General features: G+C 37.3%; 1 long non-coding RNA gene across 3 annotated transcripts in view; it reads right to left on the bottom strand.

Annotated features, from left to right (window-relative positions):
- LOC110256965 overlaps nucleotides 1–13,550 on the bottom strand; it is a 97,875-nt gene extending 84,325 nt beyond the window's left edge. For all 3 annotated transcript variants that reach the window (XR_002339060.1, XR_002339059.1, XR_002339058.1), the window contains exon 1: nucleotides 13,395–13,550. This is a non-coding gene — a long non-coding RNA (uncharacterized LOC110256965). The remainder of the gene's footprint in view (nucleotides 1–13,394) is intronic.

Genomic DNA, 14,395 nt, shown 5'->3' on the forward strand with positions numbered 1-14,395 from the left:
AGATCCTGTCCTCTGCACATGCTATTTTTACAAACACACATATTTATAAAACACAAATTCAAAGATACAATTATAAAGAATTTCAAAACAGGCTGAACAACCTTCAACCAAATGGATGGAAACTTTCAAAAAGATATCCTACTTCATAAGACAAGAGGAGGCCACATCAAGAGGTAGGAAGGACAATTACTTGATAAAAGCAACCCATACACTCCAGGTGGGAAGCCCACAGACTGGAAAGTAACTATCACAGAGACTCACCTACAGGACTGAGAGTTCTGAGCCCCACATCAGGTCCCCATGCCTGGGGATCTGGTATTGGAGAAAGAGCCCCCAGAACATCTGGCATGAAGGCCAGTGGGGCTTGTGCATAGGAGCTCCATGGAACTGGGGGAAATGGAGACCCCATTCTTGAAAGGTACATACAGGCTTTCATGTGCACTTGGTCCCAGGTAAAGCAGAGGCTCCACAGGAATCTGTGTTGGACCTGACAGCAGTTCTTGGAGGTTCTCCTGGGAAAATAGGAGGTGACTATGGCTCATTGTGGAGGAAGGACATTGAAGGCAATGCTCTGAGGAATATTCTTCAGTGTGTGTTCCTCTAGAAGTGGCCATTTGGAAAATCTGGCCCCACCCATCAGCACTGAAGCCCCTGGCCAAACAATAATCCAGGTGAGATCACAGCCCCACCCATCAGTAAAAGGCTTCCTAAACAAGCCCAGGCACACAGCTGCCTCTAAAATCACCCAGAGACAATGCTCCACCCACCAGAGGATAAGAATCAGCCTCACCTACCAGTGGGAAGGTACCAGTCCCTCTCATCAGGAAGCCTACAGCAAGCCCCTGTACCAAATTCAGACACAAGGCAGGGCAGACATCAGAAATAAGAGAGGTTACAATCTACTGTCTGCAAAAAGGACACCACACCAAAAGCCTATAAAAATGAAAAAAAAACAGAGAACTATAACCTCAGACAAGGGAACAAGAAAAAACACCAGAAAAACAGCTAAGTGATCTGGAGATATCAGCCTCCCAGAAAAAGTCTTTAGACTGATGATGCTGAAGATGATGCAAGACATTGGAAATAAACTAGAGGCAAAGACTGATAATTTACAGGAAACCCTGAGCAAAGAAACACAAACTTTGGCAAGCAGAGATGCAAAATACAATAACTAAAATAAAAATTCATTAGAAGCAACCAACAGTAAATACAGGAGGCAGAAAAATGAGTAAGCTAGTGGAGGACAACTAGTGGAAATCACTTATGTGGAACAGAAAAGAAAAAAGATGAATAAATGAAGACAGTCAAGAGAACTTGGACATGAAATGCAAACATCTGTTACAAGGTGCAAAAAGAGAAGAGAGAAAGGACAGAAAAAATATTTGAAGAGATAATAGCTGAAAACTTCCCTAACATGTGAAAGGAACTACTCACTCAAATCCAGGAAGCACGAGTCACCATATAAAATAACCCAAGAAGGAACACCACGAGACACATATTAATCAAACTGACCAAAATTAAAGACAAAGAGAAATATTGAAGCAGCTGCGGAAAAGAAACAAATAACATACAAGGGAACCCAATAAGATTATCAGCAGATTTTTCCTCAGAACTCTGCAGGCCAGAAGGGAGTGCAGATATACTTAACGTGATGAAAGGAAAAACCTCTAACCAAGATCACTTACCCAGCAAGGCTCTCATTCAGATTTGAAGGAGAAACCAAAAGCCTTACTGATCACAAAGCTAAGAGATTTCAGCAATGCTAAACCAGCTTTACAACAAACACTAAAGGAACTTCTTTAGGCGAAAGAAAGGCCACAACAGGAAACAAAAATACCACAAATCACAAGCTCACCACTAAAGCATATATACAGTAAATTAGAAATCTCCACGCAAATGCTACCAAATCAGAACCATGAGAAGAGGGGTAAAATGCGGAATGGAGGCACTTGCAATTAAGAGACCAACACTAAAAACAATAAAAAAAAGCCTATATCAAACTTCAGGGTAACTCAAACCAAAAATACAATGATAACAACAAATAAGAAAATCAACTCAAAACACTAAAGTAGTCATCAACCAAAAAGAGAGAACAAAGAAAAGGAAGAAAAAAGAGCAAAAAAACAAATCCAAAACAGTTAATATAATGGCAATAAGAACATACATATCAATAATTACCTTAAACATAAATGGACTAAATTCCCCAACCAAAGACAGACTGGCTGAATGGATACAAAACAAGACCCATATATATGTGTCTTCAAGAGACCCACTTCACTTCTAGGGACACATAAAAATTTACAGTGAGAGGATGGAAAAAAACATTCCATACAAATGGAACCAAAAGAAAGCTAGAGTTGCAATACTCATATCAGACAAAACAGATCTTAAAATAAGAACATTATAAGAGACAAAGAAACATTACATAATGATCAAGGGATCAATCCAAGAGTAAGATATACAATCACAACATATATGCACCCAACATAGGTTCCCCACACATACAGGGCAACTGCAAACAACCTTAAAAGGACAAATCAATGATAACACAATCATAGTGGGGAACTTTAACACTCCACTTACAGCAATGGACAGATAATCCAGACAGAAAATAAACAAGAACACAGGCCAAAATGAAGCATTAACCAGATGACATAATAGATATTAAGGACATTCCACCCAAAAGCAGCACAATACATATTCTTCTCATGTGCACATGGAATCCATAGGATTGATCACATTCTGGCACAAATCAAGCTTGGTAACTTTAAGAAAACGAAATCATAAAAAAAAGAAACTGAAATCATATCAACATCTTTTCCAACCACAACACTATATGACTGGAAATCAAAACAAGAAAAAACCTGCAAAAAACACAAACCATGAATGAAACAACATGCTGCTAAACAACCAATGGATCACTGAGGAAATCAGAAGAAATTAAAAATACCTAGAAGCAAGGACAACAAAGATACATCCCAACAAAACCTATGGGATGCAGCAAAAGCAGTTCTAAAAGGGAAGTTTATAGCAATACAGGCCTACTGTAGAAACAAGAAAAGGCTCAAATAAACAAACTAACTTTACATCTAAAGAGAGAGATGAAAGACAAGACCTAAAGTTTAGAAGTAGAAGAAATCATAAAGATCAGAGCAGAAATCAATGAAATAGAAATGAAGAAAATCATAGAAAAGATCAATGAAACTAAAAGATGATTCTTTGAAAAGATCAACAGTAATCCTTAGCCAAATTTTTCAAAAAAGAGAGGACTCAAATCAATAAAATTAGAAATGAAAAATGAGAAGTAACAACAGACACACAGAAATACAAGGGTCATAAGAGACCACTACATGCAACTATATGCAATAAAGGAAAACCTAGAAGAAATGGACAAATTCTTAGAAAATAATCTTCCAAGACTAAACCATGATGGAATAGAAAGATGAATGGACATCACAAGTACAGAAATTGAAACTGTGATTTAAAAACTTCCAAAACAAAAGTCCAGGACCAGATGGCTTCACAGGCGAATTCTATTAAACATTTAGAGCAGAATAACACCTATTCCTCATACTATCAAAAAATTACAGAGGAAAGAACAGTCCCAAACATTCTATGAGTCCACCATACCCTGATACCAAAACCAAAGATACAACAAAAAAGAAAACTACAGCCAATTTCACTGATGAACATCGATGCAAAATACTCAACAAAATATAGCAAACCAATCCAACAATACATTACAAGGATTGTACATAAGATCAAGTGGGATTATCCCAGATGCAAGGTTCTTCAATATCTGCAAATCAATCAGTGTGATACACCACATAATAAACTGAAGTATAAAAACCATATGATGCAGAAAATCCTTTGACATTATCCAACTCCATTTCTGATAAAAACCCTTCAGGAAGTGGGCATAGAGGAACTACCTCAACATAATTAAGGCCATATATGAAAACCCCACAGCTAACACATTCTCAATGGTGAAAAGCTGAAGAATTCCCTCTGAGATCAGGAGTAGACAAAGATGTCTGCTCTCGTGACTACTGTTCAACATAGTTTTGGAAGTCCTAGTCACAGCAATCAGAGAAGAAAAAGAAATAAAAGGAAACCAAATTGGAAAGGAAGAAGTAAACTATCCCTATTTGCAGATGACATGATACTATACCTAGAGAATCCTAAAGACTCTACCAGAAAACTGTTAGAACTCATCAATGAATCTGGCTAAGTCACAGCATACAAAATTAATACACAGAAATCGATGGCATTTCTATGTACTAACTATGAAAGAACAGAAAGAGAAATTAGGGAAATGATCCCATTTAGTATCGCATCAAAAAGAATAAATACTTACTCTTTAGGAATAAATCTACCTAAAGAGAAAAAGACCTGTACTCTGAAAAGTATAAGATGCTGATGAAAGACTTAAAGATGAAATAAACAGATGGAAAGACATATCATGCTCTTGGAATGGAAAAATCAATATTATCAAATGTCTGTACTACCCAAGGACATCTACAGATTCATACAATCCCTTTCAAATTACCAAGGACAGATTTCACAAACTCAAACAAATATTTTAAAATTTGATTTGAAGCACAAAAGATGGAGAATAGTCAAAGACAGCCTGAAAAAGAAAATTGAGCTGGAGAATCAGGCTCACTGACTTCAGACTATACTACAAAGCTACACTAATCAAAACTGTATGGTACTGGCACAAAACAGACATATAGTTCAGTGGAACAGGAGAGAACGCCCAGCACTAAACCCATGCACTACAGTCATCTAATCTATGAAAAGGAGTCAAAATATACAATGGGAAAAGACAGCCCCTTCAATAAGTGATGTGGGAAAACTGGACAGCCACATGTAGAAGAATGAAATTAGAACACTCCCTAAAACACACAAAAATAAACTCAAAATGGATTAAAGAACTAAATATAAGACCATATACTACGAAACTCTTAGAGGAAACATGGGCTAAACAATCTCCAACATAAACCACAGCAATATCTTCTCAGATCCACCTCCTGGAGTAATGACAGTAAAAACAAAATAAACAATGGGACTTAAAAGTTCTGCACAGCAAAGGAAATACTAAACAAAATGAAAAGACAACCCACGGAATGGGAGAAAATCTTTGCAATGAATTGACTGACAAGGGATTAATCTCCAAATTTATAAATACCTTCTGCAGCTCAATTCCAAAAAAACAAACCCCATCAAAAAATGGGCAGAAGATCTAAACAGACAGTTCTCCAAAGAAGACATATGGATGGCCAAACACACATGAAAGATGTTCAACATCACTCATTGTTAGAAAAGGAACATCAAAACCACTATGAGGTACCACCTTACACCAGCCAGAATGGCTATCATCCAAAAGTCTACAAACAGTAAGTGCTGGAGAAAAAGGAACCCTTTATACTGTTGGTGGATTGTAAATTGGTGCAACCACTGTGGAAACAGTATAGAGATTCCTCAGAAACTAAAAATAGAATTACCATTTTATTTAGCAATCCCAATCCTGAGCATCTATCCAAAGAAAACCATGACTCCAAAAGAGACATGTACTCCAATGTTCACTGGAACACTATTTGCAATAGCCAAGAAATGGAAACAGCATAAATGTCCATCAACAGAGGATGGATTAAGAAGATGTAGTACATATATACACAATGGAATATTACTCAGCCATTAGAAGGAAAGACATAACGGCATCTGCGGCAACATGGATGCACCTAGAAATTATCATGCTAAGTGAAGTCAGTCAGACAATGAGACACCAACACCAAATGCTATCACTGACATGTGGAATATGAATAAAGGACACAATGAACTTCTTTGCAGAACAGATACTGACTCACAGACTAAAACACTTAGGTTTCCAAGTGAGACAGGTTGGGTGGTGGGGATGCGCTGGCTGTTTGGGATGGAAATGCTATAAAATTGGATTGTGATGATTGTTGTAGAACTATAAATGTAATAAAATTCATTGAGTAATTTTAAAAAAGAATTTCAAAGCAGTGGTTGTAGAGCACAGGGACTTCCTGAGCGTGGGATCTTATATCACTACATTTGCTACAGGCGCAGGAAGGCAGCCCTATTATCAGGCAATATTTAGAAAATATATCCTTTAAATTTAGGGTTTTTTAAATTTAACTTAATATTATGCCTTATTAGTTCTAAGGTTGTTTTCTTCTTCTTATAATCTGGTGTGGATTTTTTTTTTCTATTTTAAGATTTTGGGTTTTGTTTAATATGTACTGGGAGGATTTTCTCTTCTACAATAAATTTCTTTAAAATAAAAGGATATGATGATGGATTTTGTAATGGGTCATCTTGACTAGGCTGAATCCAACTTCCCTTCCATGTATGCTTCTGGTTAAAGTGGGCTGTTGGAGGACTAGACGGGAGATTTGGGTGGCATGTGTGAGCCAGAAGTCATTTTGGAGCTTATACATGTTGTTGGTTCTCTATGCTTCATGTTACTGGCACAAGGCAATGGCCAGCATACAGCTGACTATAAGTTTCAGCCTTAGGCACAAGACGACAGCAGTACAGAGATTGTTTAATCAGTGTAAGGTCAAATTCCTACAACATTATAAGATAATCACATATAAATACACACACACAACTTCTATCCACAAAAATCACATTTGTATGTAACTGCATACAATTATAATTTTCTCTGTGTGTGAAGACACATGGGTACACATATACACACACACACACACACACACCTTCTATCCACAAAAATCACATTTGTATGTAACTGCATACAATTATAATTTTCTCTGTGTGTGAAGACACATGGGTACACACACACACACACACAGGTATAACTGTAATTATGTGTGTGCATGCATGTATTCTACTCCTCTGATAGAATCCAGACTCGTACAAGGAGTTATTAACAAAAGATAAAACATTCTGTGATTTACCAGCAAACTAAATACAATTTCCTAGGAAATTTTTTTTTCATTTATAATTGTTGAGATGATTTTAAATAAAATTTGAAAAGTATCCTGTTTCTTATTATCTGAGATTATTTCTCCAATTTTTAGGACCAGATAGCTCTAAACAGCCCATCTGTATTGGCCTTCTCTAGCCCTGCTCTTTACCTCCACATGAACTCACCGTCAGCATCCTTCCCCACACACACCTGCATCTCTTTGACCTAGAAAGTTTATCTCCAGCCATCACAACAAAAGCTTTTACAGTAACATTCTAAGTGGCACATGTATATGATACTTCTAGTCTCAATCTCTACACGTATAAAGTTTCTCTTCCGTATACACAATCTCCCAACTCAATATTTTGCATCATTAATACCAAAAAACACAGAAAGAGGATTATGAGGCCCCAGGGTATTGCTGGTCTCAAGAGAACTGTATATTCCAACTATATTGATAAATTATAGCAAAAAGCTCTTTCCATGCCTGCAAAAGGTACTTAAACTTCGCAGGATATTTCATCCTTTTTATATACTTATTTTTAATTCCCTCATAAATATAGATGGGCAGCATTTTATAATATCTCCAAAGAGTGAGCCTATAAATAACAATTTTGATCTTTTTCCCAAGGAATGTAAAATTCCCAGGTTGAGAGGTGACAGGCAAATAATAAATTTTAATTTTTTACATTTATTTCTTAAGTCATTTTCAGTCCTTTTGTGTCTAGAACTCTTCCAAGACATTTTAGTAAGCTCTCTGTGAACACACAAAATGAAGTCGCCCACTTGTCCTCTGAAAACACCTCCAAAAAGGAAGGATTAATATTGAGAAAACACATTTGCATATTGTCTTTATTTCGTTTTAACAAGGTTACAGGTTTACTTTTAAATACCAAATTAATTTGCAAATGAGAAGCTCTTCTGTGATTTAAAATATCTCTCCAAACTATGTGGTCCCTAAGCTTTTCTTTGTATTGAGCCCAGAGGTCTCATATCTTTAGAACAGTTCCTAGAACTTCAGAGGACTTCCCTTCTTTTTCTCCTGATTAATATGCATTTTTTTTCCCATGGTATGAGGCCTCAACATCTGTGTATAAAACATACCTTCATTTTCTAAGAACTTCTGTTCCTGCCTCAATGTTCAGGAATTTCTGTCCCTCTATGACCACTTTATACACTGGGTTGCCAGTTCATTTGTACCCTAACATGACCCACAAAGGCCCTGATGTAAAAGTAAGAACATACGTGATAAAAGATAAGAATAAATGTCGGTGATCAAAAATATACAATCAATTGTAAAGGTCCATGACAAGAAGAGGGGAAAAAAAAACATTCAAACAATAAAAATATCCATCCTGCTTTTCTGAAACAGAATTTTACTTTGAGCTTCTTGTAAAACAAAGTATAAAGTGAAAACAAACTGAACAATGCAATAATTCTAATTTTGCATGGATATATGGACAGATATACATGCATATACATATACAGGTTATGAGTTAAATCAAAGCATTTCACAAACAATTGCTCTTAAATTCCATATGGTATCAATTTAGGTGGATGATGCACTGAATGCATTTTCAAAAATACAATATATTTGAAAGCCATTTCCAGTAGCTTCTTTCAAAGAAAGTTTACAGTTTATACTAAACTCTAAACACATCCAAACACATCTCACTAAAAACAAGGTTTCAAGAAACCAAAAGAAGGCTATAATTTCCAGGCACTAAATTGCTGAGTTTATTGACAAATGTAATATTTGTCCACCAAATGGCAAGTGTAGTCATGGAATTATGGAAAAGACCTGTTTCATGATCTGTAAATGAAAGATGGAGACTCCACACACTTGAAGCTCGACATTTATGACATTTTCAACCACACCCTAGACTCAAACTTGTTCCTAACATCTACCTTTAAGCAATTCCATCAGAGCAACTAATACATGGAGGGCTCTGTCAGTTGCCCAACCTAAAAGTACACTAAAGCTGGGTCATTAGGCAAAAATCACAATGAAAGCAATTTTGTGTCCAAAATGTTTATACCTCAGATTCTTTGAGTTCTACTTCTGTTTAAAAACTGAAGTGTAGGTATATGCATATTTTAAAAACTATTTTAGATCTTTAAAAAAAAGTTATGATCATACTGAGGTGGATTCTTACCACCATAATTAGATCCATTTGAAATATTTTTTTCCTTAACATGCAACTTTAAATTTTTTATAACCCTCAATTACAAATATCTATTTAAGACATACTCCAATTCTTAAAAATCTTCTCCAGTATTTATGTGTGTGAATATTTTCAAAGCTACGCCAACCCGTATTTTTCACTTATGTACTTATATTGCATTTCTAGTTCACTGGGCTTTTGTGATTCAACACATGGACTTCATGTCCCTGCACTGAACATGAAGCAAGACAGCACTTGCAAATTTAGTTGCCACTCTATTAAAGTGCTTTATACAGAAGTCACACTCCTGATCATTTGAATCTTCCTCTTCCTTAATGATAATGCATGTTTCACATATGATATCCAAGACTGCTTCCTCTGACATTGCTAAGTTAAAAACAAAGCTGAAAATAGGATGGTCTTTAGAAATACCTAAAGAAACCCTAACTCGTCCTCTGGTATTTTTTTTAATAAGAAAAAGACAAATGTGCATTAATGCAGGAAAAGACTCTGCTAAAAATAGTCTTGGTCATTTTTAGGCTGTAGTGTCACTTTTATCTCTTGAAAATTTATTTCTTAATTATTTTACTTTAAACAAGCTTTTAATTTGATATGTACAGAGGAGAAAAGGTATGAAGTCCTTCTTTAAATATATAGTATATTCATGAGGACCCAGCATATAATTTTGACTTTATGTTCTTAATGTTTTTTCTTTTTTGGCCATGCCTATGGCATATGGAAAGGTGAGGGATCAAATCTGAGCCACAACTACAACTTATGCCACAGCTAAGGCAACACCAGATCCTCAACCTACTTCCCCCAGTGGGAACTCCTATAGTCTCAACTTTTATGTAACATGTTTGGATAAAGATGCCTGCTCTTAAGTCACAGTAAAAGTAAATAAATACATAAAACAGTTATGAGTAAAGAATAAAGCCATTTTATAATAGCAAAGGAATTCTGAAAGAAATTTTCAATTTCTTATTATTTATTCAATATTTACTAAGTCCAAATAATCTTTTTCTTTTTTTCAACAGCTGCACCTGTGGCATATGGAAGTTCTCAGGCCAGGGGTCAAATCAGATCTGCAAGTGGTACCTACACCACAGCCATGGCAACACTGGATCTGAGCCACATCTGCAACCTCATTCATTTCATTTGAAATGAAAATATCCAGTAGGAAGTGCAGAAACAAACTGCAGATAGAGAGATTTTCAGATCCCAAAATATGTACTTGTAAATCACACATTAAGGCATCATCACAAATGAAGCCATGGGACTTAATCTGGAGACCAGAGAGAATAATAGTTTCCATGGTCTGATTCTAGGAGTGTAACCAAACTCAAGCAGCACAAAGAGGTTATCATGTATAACATGTAAGAAGTCCTTCAACTTTTACTATTATCTATTCCTGTAAACCACATGATGAATATAAACTCCCACAACAGCAACTGGAAATAGCATACTTGATCAAGAATTCAACCTAAAAAGTATCATGACTTAGAGTCAAATCAAGCAATATGTAATAAAAGCAATGATGCAAAAACCATAATCCTTTTAACTGTAAAAGTTTTTTTATCATAAAATATTAGTTGGAAGATTGTTAAAATATCTTGACCTAAACTTTTATTTTGCAAATGAGAAAACTGACCATCCACAGCAGTCTGTTTCCAGAGATAGTCTCAACAAGCAGATCCATGTCATAGGCGCTTTTACAATCTGCCACTCCAATTAAGAAACAGAGTGCATTTTCCCTTTTTCGGCTGCCTTGTAAATTGTTCTGAGTAAGACAATGTGCTGGAAGTCCTGTCATGTGCCTTCTGGGTCTAGGCTTTCAGAAGCCTTGAAGCATCTATTTATGATCTCAAGACCTGCTGCTGTGTCACAACAAAACGGCCAAAGGAGTTCCCATCGTGGCACAGTGGCAACAAATCCAACTATGAACCATAACATTGTGGGTTCGATCCCTGGCTGCACTCAGTGGGTTAAGGATCCGGCATTGCCATGAGCTGTGGTGCAGGTTGTAGACGCAGCTCAGATCTGGCGTTGCTATGGCTGTGGCATAGGCCAACAGCTGTGGTTCCGATTAGACCCCTAGCCTGGGAACCTACATATGCCGCTAGCGCAGCCCTAAAAAGAAAACCAAAACAAAACAAAAAAACCTCTTCCTTAGAAAATGGCCAAGACACACGGTTGAAAACAAGATCTCTAGCCTTCAGCCAGCATGTGAGTGAGAGCATCTTGACGTTGTCACAGTGAAGACCCCACCTGACTACAGGTGTTCAAGTGAGACCAAAAAGACCACCAGAAGAACCAGTGTGCTGAGCATAGGCTACCCACAGAATGGAGAGAAATAATGGTTGTTATTTTAAGTCACTAAGGTTTGGGATGGTTTGTTACACATGATTAGATACCTGATACAAACCCAGAGACACTGACATATCTGGTTATTGATATACTTATTATCAAACCCACTCCATCTGACTCTTTCTACTAAGTCACGCTAGCCTTAGAAATCTATAACGCACTCTACCTTCAGTAGCCTGCATGTACTATAGAGCACAGCTTGCCTAATGAACTATGAGCTAATAACTTTATTAATATGGCATATCTGAAATACATGTGTCCTGGGAGCCTGAATTCCACAGACTCTCTTCTAATTCAAGCCAGAATTAAGTTCCTAATAAACTATCTATTATTGTCCTGCCTACCAAGACTGACACTCTACAAGTTTTCAAAAGAAACTTGAGCATCTCGATCCACCCATGGACTCAGCGATGACTCCCCTAAAACCAAAAATTACTTTTGTTTTAATCATAGACCCTCAAGTCTTCTATCTTAACATTACATTATCCTTTCAGACAACAAACTCAGTACGTGAACACTTATTAAACTCTTTGTAAGTGGTGAACTCTGAAAACAGTGATGAACAAAACCAACACAGGCCCTGTTAACTGTGTAGGGGTGTTCATGTCAATTTGCAAATTTCTGTATCTAAAACATACTTTTCTGATCTGCAATTCAATTGTATAACTATGTCTAGTTGCTCCAAGTATATAGCTTGTCTTTTCATCTTCTTAAGAGGCTCAAGTGCAGAGCAAAAGTTTTTAATTTTGAGGAAATTCAACATATTGATTTCCTCTTTACAGGTCCATGCTTTTGGTGACAGGGCTAAAAAGTTTTTGCCTAGACTTATATTTTGAAAATGCTCTCCTAGGTTTTCTCTAAAAGTCTCCCACTATTACATTTTTATCCCCGATGCATTTTTAAATAATTTTTCTATAGGGTATGAGACAATTTAAGGTTTGCTTACTTATCTGTAAACTTCTTATCTGACAAATGTCTAAAACACAGAATGTATTAAAAACTCAAAACTGAATAGTAAAGGATCAGCAATCCAATTAGAAGATGGGCAAAGAACCTGAAGAGACATTTCACAGAAAACAATATGTAGGCGATAAATGAGCACATAAATAAGTACATTCAAAAAATCACTAGCCACTAGAGAATGCAAATTAAGACCATGACGGCCACCTATCTTTTTTCAAAATGACACATAAAAATTTAGGTAGTTTCACAAAAAAAAAAAAACCTTCTGTATATCCAAAACATCAGTATTTTTAAATAAAGCTTTTATATTATCCAATGAAATATCATAAACATTTACTATCCATTATTCCCTTACAATATGAGAATGCTTTCTTTTTTAACACTTAGCAATTATCTTTCCTTTTCCCATCTGAATTCATATTTCTATTCTGTTTCCCCTCAAATATCTATTCTATTTTATAGTTAAAAGTCTTCTATAGTTAAAACTCTTCAATATTCCCATTCTACCTCCAATAAAAGTAGGTATATCGAAACAAGTGTTTAGGATTAACTGCTAATGGGTTTCTTTAAGCGGCAGACAATGTTCTAAAATTAGATTATGGTGCTGGGTACAATAGACCATAAATACACTTTCAAAAACCATTATTTTATTTATTTTTTTTTTGTATGGTCTAAATGTCTCTGTTCTCCACAAAATTCATACACTTAAATTAATTTCCAAGATTACAGTACTTGGAGGTGAGGCCTTTGGAAGGTAAATAGCCATGAGCTTGCAGCCCTCAGGAATTGGATTCAGTCCCGATGAGAACAGGCCAGGTTGGACCTGAGCACGAAGCCATCCCCCAAGCCCCCCACCTCTACCAATCCCGGTCCTGCCCACCCACCCGACCTACTAGCAGGAATGCACCCCTGCCCAGGCGCCTCCACAAGCTCCAAGTTACCTGATGCCCACGAAGCACTCCTGCCCTGTTGCCCGCACAACCTTCGCGAAGTCCGCCAGAACCCGCCAGCCTGGTGGTCCAGCGACCTTACCAAGCTCATCTGCCAGGTGCACAGCTGCTGGGGCGAAATGCCCTGGCGTGCCACGAACTGGAAAGCCGCCCCCACCCCGTCTCTCCGCGTCTCGCGTGGTCTCACTCCGCCCCGCCCCGCCCGGAAGCTGTGCCGACGCCCCTCCCCCTGCGGCAGGAGGCTCTGCCTCCAGGCTCAAACTGCCTCGTGCTCTGTGGCAACCGCAGGTACCGCCTGTGCACTTGTGTGACATCGAGTTCAGCGTCCTCTGTCGTCGCCCATAAGAAGTATTACTGGTCCTTGCATGTGGAGGAGCAAGTGAGATGATCGCTGGTGCGCTGCAGTTTTTATTTTTTGTTTTTTGTTTTTTGTTTTGTCCTTTTTATGGCAACATCCATTGCCTATGGCAGTTGCCAGGCTAAGGGTTGAATCAGAGCTGCAGCCACAGGTCTATGCCATAGCCACAGCAAGGCCAGTTCCCAGCCTCCGGTTTCTGGAACCTGCACCAATACAGGATCCTTAACCCATTGAGCAAGGCCAGGGATTGAATCCGGTCCTCATGAATACTAGTTGGGTTAGATGCCACGAAGCCACAATGGGAACTCCCAGTTGTGCACTCTAAATGGGGAATTGTATGGGAAGTAAATTATATGTCTTTTAACTAAAGCTGTTTAGGAAAACGTATAAATAGAGAAAAAAAATAAAGGGTTAATATAGTTCTTGGGAAGATGATGTCAAATTTACATGTGACAGAGGGAAAACCTTATCTTTCCTATTTGGTGCTATTGTCCTATCACGAGAATGATGTTAAATGTGAATTTAAACCCAAAATTGAGGAAAGCTAATGTGGCCTCTGTATATTTTAAAGGACTCCAAGGTGATATTTAACTAAATATCACCTAGGACTGTAAAATAACTTACAGGTGTAGTC

Source organism: Sus scrofa, chromosome 1, assembly GCF_000003025.6.
Source record: "Sus scrofa isolate TJ Tabasco breed Duroc chromosome 1, Sscrofa11.1, whole genome shotgun sequence".
Taxonomy (NCBI): domain Eukaryota; kingdom Metazoa; phylum Chordata; class Mammalia; order Artiodactyla; family Suidae; genus Sus; species Sus scrofa.